This window comes from Scyliorhinus torazame, chromosome 11, assembly GCF_047496885.1.
Source record: "Scyliorhinus torazame isolate Kashiwa2021f chromosome 11, sScyTor2.1, whole genome shotgun sequence".
Classification (NCBI taxonomy): Eukaryota; Metazoa; Chordata; class Chondrichthyes; order Carcharhiniformes; family Scyliorhinidae; genus Scyliorhinus; species Scyliorhinus torazame.
The window spans coordinates 94,971,307-94,978,286 of NC_092717.1; positions in this window are offsets into that span (position 1 = coordinate 94,971,307).

The following is a 6,980-nucleotide window of genomic DNA, read 5'->3' on the forward strand; positions in this document are numbered from 1 at the left end:
AGGGACTATCAACTCCATTCTGGTTAGCTGCCAATTGATTCCAGAAACATTTGTTGGTTTACATAGTTGTTGAAGGATGCAGAAGCCGACAGGAAATGCATGTGCTGAAGGACTTTGTCCTGACTTCAAGGATTCTGCACACCACTTCCTCCCAAACACTGGTGCATGAAATGAAATGAAAATCGCTTATTGTCACGAGTAGGCTTCAATGAAGTTACTGTGAAAAGCCCCTAGTCGCCACATTCCAGCGCCTGTTCGGGGAGGCTGGTACGAGAATTGAACCGTGCTGCTAGCCTGCCTTGGTCTGCTTTAAAAGCCAGCGATTTAGCCCAGTGAGCTAAACATCCACCTAGGCCTGCAGCATGGCAGTAAGAATGAGCAGGGGTGGCACAGAGCAGGACAAGCTGGAGGAAGAGGGAGAAAGAGGAAGCAAAAAGGGCTCTCTGCAGAAGAACATAATCAACCTAGAATGTACAGGGAGCAATTCTCCTCCCTCAACTTCAGCAAGAAATAGTGTAATAGATAACTTTGCTTCACTAAGGGCATACCCATTGCTGCAGCCATAACTAGCCTCAGAGCAGGACAAGGACCTCATTGTCAATTGCTCTGAGCTGACTGTGGCTAAAGTGACATTTGCAATATTTCCCAGATCAACATCCACAGTTGCACTGAGGATCAGTATTCTGAGACAGCTGAATACATTTCGCTCTCTCATGCCAGAGAGAAGCAAGTGGAACAAGCATACGGTCTCAGAAAGATTGCAGGCTTCCCCTCTGCGCAGGGTGTCATGTTGTTTTGCAGGTACCACATGTCAATTCTGAATTGCACCTCAACTAAATGGTCTAGTCGGTGTGTAATCACATGCAGCACATCATGCAGCTCAATATCCAGTATCCTGTGGGCAGCACGGTAGCACAGTGGGTAGCATTGTTGCTTCACAGCTCCAGGGACCCAGGTTTCATTCCCGGCTTGGTTCACTGTCTGTGCGGAGTCTGCACATTCTCCCCGTGTCTGCGTGGATTTCCTCCAGGTGCTCCAGTTTCCTCCCACAAGTCCCGAAAGACATGCTGTTAAGTAATTTGGACATTCTGAATTCTTCCTCTGTGTACCTGAACAGGTGCTGGAATGTCGTGACTAGGGGCTTTTCACAGTAACTTCATTGCAGTGTTAATGTAAGTCTACTTGTGATAATAAAGATTATTATTATCCTGGCAGCAATTAAGATGTCTAATTCTGTGACAGTTTGCAAAGCCATCTGCACCTGAGCCTCCATAACAAAATGGAAGGTGGCTACTATCCTCTGGCCACATGGTATCATTCCGGTGCCCAACGCATTGGTAGCATGCATACAACGAAAGCCATGCTGCCACACGGAATGAGATAGTAAAGATCATTAGCACACTGAAACAATACTTCTGCTACATTGGCCGCTCTGGAGGAGCGCTGCAGTACTCAACAGAATGCATGTCAGCCTTTATCATGGACCTTTAGATGCTGCACATCCATGCTATCATGACGGCGCAGCTCCAGTAATCAGCTATACCATGAGCAGCCGATAAGGGGAACAAGGAGGAGGAACACGAGAGGAAGAGGCAATCAACACAGTCAATTTCCAGCCAGTCTGCTTGTGATTGATTGACTTATCTGATTCCAATAAACACAAGCCCCGGTAACCAATTGTTCAAAGCCCTGCCTTTCCTCTGTTACTGACCACCACAGCATCCTCTAAGGCATTAAAACAAAACACACTAATTTCTCAGATACCATTACAACACAAGCAGAAACCACTGCAAAATAAACATACAATCACATTTTTAAACAGGCTAAGCACCATTGTTCATTTCGCTTGTGTAACAGTAAGGGGGCTGGTAGAATGGCAGTGGCAGGAGAACAAATGCTGTCATCCTGAGAAGACATCACAATGATGTGGGTGCTACTTGCCCGGGATTGCACATTAACCATACATGTTGAGCACCCCTTATTCGAAATTCCGAAATTCAAAAAGCTCAGAAATCTGCTTTTTTTTTTTTCGAACACCAAAATCATGTTTCTAGTAACATAACAAGGTGTTCACCTGACGTCTGCTAGCTATGCAATGTTTCACAACTATACCTCTACAGGTATTCCAAAATTCGGAAAATACTGGAATCCGAGAGACTCTTCGCCCCAAGCCTTTCGGATAAGGGATGCTCAGCCTGTACTAGCAATGTGCTGGAGAACACATAATAATAATATTTATTATTATCACAAGTAGGCTTACATTAACACTGCAATGAAGTTACTGTGAAAATCCTCTAGTCGCCACACTCCGGCACCTGTTTGGGTACACAGAGGGAGAATACAGAATGTCCAATTCACCTAATAAGCACGTCTTTCGGGACTTGTGGGAGGAAACTGGAGCACCCGGAGGAAATCCACGCAGACAGGGGGAGAACGTGCAGACTCCGTGCAGACAGTGACCCAAGCCAGGAATCGAACCTGGGACCCTGGTGCTATGAAGCAACAGTGCTAACCACTGTGCTACTGTGCCGCCAAATTGCTGGACTGCTGTGAAACCCCCAAGTTTCTTTGAATACTGACGTTGGTAGCAGGCAGAGCTTGCATGAGTGTGGTCTGAGCTTAGTGGCAGAAAGCTGAACTTCCACTGCAGCATCCATACATTGGTGGTTTCTGCTTGTGTTGTAATGGTATCTGAGAAATCAGTCACCAGACACTGCATCGTGATGGGTCCAGGAATGTATTACTGGGGTTGGTCATCATATCCATACTGTAAAGGATGGTCTCCAACCCCTGCACAAAACGGTGTGCCATGTTGGTCATGAAACACTCCAAGCTCCTTGACATCGACCTCAGGCTTTCGGGCAAGCTTCCAAATGTATCGAGCATTTCAGTGTGCATACACATCAACTTACAGCCCCATTGAACTCCTCATCTAAGTCCTCTGCAACAAAACTAGTGTGTGACCTTTCTCTCTCTCCAGAAAACCAGTACCCTTGCCCCCTGTCCTGGCTGTAGGGCACTTATGCCTTGTGTCTTTGGTTCTGATCTCTTCCCTAAGCTATCCTCAAAATTACATGTGGTGGGTGTCACTATCTGAGATGGTAGGTGCGAGTGTGAGAGCACGCAACTGTACTTTATCTCCATCTCTCCCTGGCCTTATTACAGTTCTTAGGTAATCTGAAAGGAGAAATGCACAAGGGTAAGATTGCAGTGAGGGGAGGGAGAGAAAGCAAGCTGTGCTTAGACCATCTGCAGCTTGTAAATCTGATACGATTGTGGGAGGATGAGAAGTGAGATGTGACAAGGAGGTTGGGTATACCACTGATGGACAAACTCGGCTAGTGAGTGGGCCGCATGAGGGCCTTCCTTCATCTCAGTGGGCCGCAAGGTTGAAATCCAGCATGTGCACAAACCACGACCCCATGAATAAGATTAAATACATTTAATACACACCGAAAACTTCATAATGATTTACAGAAAATACTAAATGATCCATATATTAATTGAACTGTCATCAATTTCAAATGCGGAAAGAAAATAAATATTTGCACTTACATTATTTGCAGAACAATTTACTCTGTTTATCAAAAGCTAATACCAACTACAAGTAAAAGTTATACATTTCCTGATTGCTCAGTTGCTTTAGATATGTATTTTTTATTTATTTATCTTGATTTATTGAAATTAATCAAATCTACTGCTCCCGATAAGCTTTACTACTGCTGTTATTAAGACTCTATCATGAAGAAAGCCTTGCTGTTACCAATACATAGTTAAAGTTTGAAGATAAACAAGGAAAACCAACCAATTGCTCCGCTCAGTCTCGCTTTTTCTCACATTTATGTCCCAGCTCCTCTCTCACTCTCGCAAACTCTACTCTCACTTTCTCAATAAAATGTCTCACGGGACACAGTCAGAACTGTTGCTCGTTTTAGCCTTAGTTTATTTGCTCTAATTCTGTCACCTTTGCTCTTGAGTCGCCAGGTATCTTTCTGATACCGCCACGTGGTTCAAGTCCGAGTAATGATTAATAATCCAACACACCGTTAAATCAACGCACATTTATTATATACAGCATTTATTATATACAGCAATTAATACTTATACAATAATTCTACTTCTAAACTACTACCTACCACTAACAGGCCAATATTTAACTTTGGAAATGGCCCACCAGGTCAGGGAAACGAATGGCCTTTCGAATGGGTTCTGAGCCTGCGGGATTCTAAAGCTGGTACAGGTCGATAGTCAGGAGTGTCTATCTGGTAGCGATCGTTGGAGTAAAACTTATGGTTTCTTTCAGCAAGGGTCTCGAAGGGTGCAGAGCGGAGAAGGGTCGAGTTGAACTTGGCCCCTATTCTTATAGTCCCCAGGGGCTTCCCGCCTCTCGGGGCGGACCTTGTACCTGGTTCCAAGTGATTGGACTTGGTCCCAATCACTTGGTTTGATATTCTCCAATACTGGAGCGATTCCTTGATCGAGGGGTGGTCGTTTACCTTTCTTTGTGTCAACTTCTGCTGGCGCCGAAAGGTCTGGGTCCGCTTTGTGTTGCTAATTTGTAGCAATTGTTCCCGGGGATGGCTGCTTAGTATGCAGATTGCAGGAGTGTTGTGATGTTGATGGCTGCAGGTATCGATTCGGTCTGGCTTCCCCAGAGGCGAATACACAGTTTTACCTGCAGCTGTCTGTTTGAGTCCTGTTGGCTGATTTTCCCATCAGCCTCATTCGTTTGCCATTTTAAATTGGGGTTTGGCCATTCTAATCGGGAGTCAGCCATTTTACATGGCGACAGAACCCTGATAGGCTGGCGTATACTGTTATTTGAAATCATGTCAACCTCATTGCTGGCCAATGCTTCAAGTAATGGCTGCTTCAACCAAGGCAAGCACCATCTCCTCTATATGGTGAGTTTTTTTTTCTTTAGAAATATTTTTATTCAAATTTTTACATATTTTCAACAAACGCTGGCGGCAGCAGTGCTGTCACCAGCGCTGCCAGACTCGTGCCCACACAGGACGCCATCTCCAGCCCCTTACAGAAAAAAGAAAAACAGAGAACACACAAATAAACATCTTACAACTACATCACAAATTCCCCCAATATACAAACCCCCCATTAAGCAATAATAAACACAGTAGAAAACACAAAGTACACCCCCCCCCCCCTCCTCCCCTCCCCACCCCGCCCTCTGGGTTGCTGCTGCTGCTGACCACCTCCTAATGCTCCGCTAGCAAGTCTGGGAATTGTTGCCATTGCCTGAAGAACCCTTGCACAGACCCTCTCAAGGATATTTGTACCCTCTCCAATTTAATGAACCCTGCCATGACACTGATCCAGGCTTCCATGCTTGGGGGCCTCGCATCTTTCCACTGTAGCAGAATCCTCCGCCGGGCTACCAGGGACACAAAGGCCAGAATACCAGTCTCTTTCGCCTCCTGCACTCCCGGCTCGTCTGATACCCCAAATAGTGCTAACCCCCAGCTCGGCTTAACCCGGGTGTTCACTGTGGTGTGGGGGGCTCTGAGGTACAGATGAACCAACACGGTTGCGATTGGTACAAAGCAGTTTTATTCCAACTTGTTATTTACAGATCTGTCTTGGTACTCAGCACGTGGTGACACTGAGTGTCTTGTTAATCAGGTCCTGTCCTTGTCCTTGTTTCCAGATGGACTGTCCACCAGGTGTCGTGTTTCTTGTCTTATACTGTCCCTGCTCTTGTCTGTGATTGGCTGTCGTGTTGTGTGTGCTAATTGGTCTGTTGGTCTGTCTATCATGATGTGTGTGTTTGAATATCATGACATTCACCACCTTAGACACCGTCCTCGCAATACCCCTCCAGAACCCATCCAGCGCCGGGCACGTTGCTGGGCTCCCCAAGCACCTCCCACACCTGTCATTCACCCCAAAGAACCTGCTCAGCCTCGCCCCTGTCATATGCCCTCTGTGAAGAACCTTAAATTGTATCAGGCTAAGCCTGGCGCAAGAGGAGGAAGAATTATCCCTACCCAGGGCATCCGCCCACGCACCCTCGTCTATCTCCTCTCCAAGCTTCTCCTCACATTTACCCTTTAGCTCCTCCACCGAGGTCTCTTCCCCCTCCTGCATCTCCTGGTAGATAGCCGAGACCCTGCCCTCTCCAACCCACACCCCCCGAGAGCACCCTATTCTGGATCCTGAGTGCTGAAAGCAGCGGGAACTCCCTCACCTGCCGCCTTACAAACGCCCTTACCTGCATGTACCTGAAGGCATTTCCGGGGGGAAGCCCAAATTTTTCCTCCAGCGCCCCAAGGCTCGCAAACGTCCCATCTAAAAACAGGTCCCCCATCCTTCTAATTCCTGCCCTGTGCCAGCTCATGAACCCTCCATCCATTCTCCCCGGGACGAATCGATGGTTCTCCCGGATCGGGGACTAAACTGAAGCCTCTATCTCACCCCTGTAGCGTTTCCACTGCCCCCAAATTTTCAAAGTCGCCGCCACCACCGGACTCGTCGTGTACCTAGTCGGCGGGAGCGGCAGCGGTGCTGTCACAAGCGCTGCCAGACTTGTGCCCACACAGGACGCCATCTCCAGCCTCTTGCACGCCGCCCCCTCCATTACCCACTTGCATATCATCGCCACATTGGCAGCCCAGCAATACCCACACAGGTTAGGTAACGCTAACCCTCCTCTGTCCCTACTCCACTCCAGAAACACCCTTCTCACCCTCGGGGTCTTTTTCGCCCACACGAATCCCATGATGCTCCTACTGACCCGCTTAAAAAAGGCCTTGGGGATCAGGATGGGGATGCACTGGAATATAAAAAGGAACCTCGGGAGCACTGTCCAGACCAAGGCAGGCCAGCAGCATGGTTCAATTCCCGTACCAGCCCCCCTGAACAGGCGCTGGAATGTGGCGACTATGGGCTTTTCACAGTAACTTCATTTGAAGCCTACTTGTGACAATAAACGATTTTCATTTCATCTTCACCGACTGTACCCT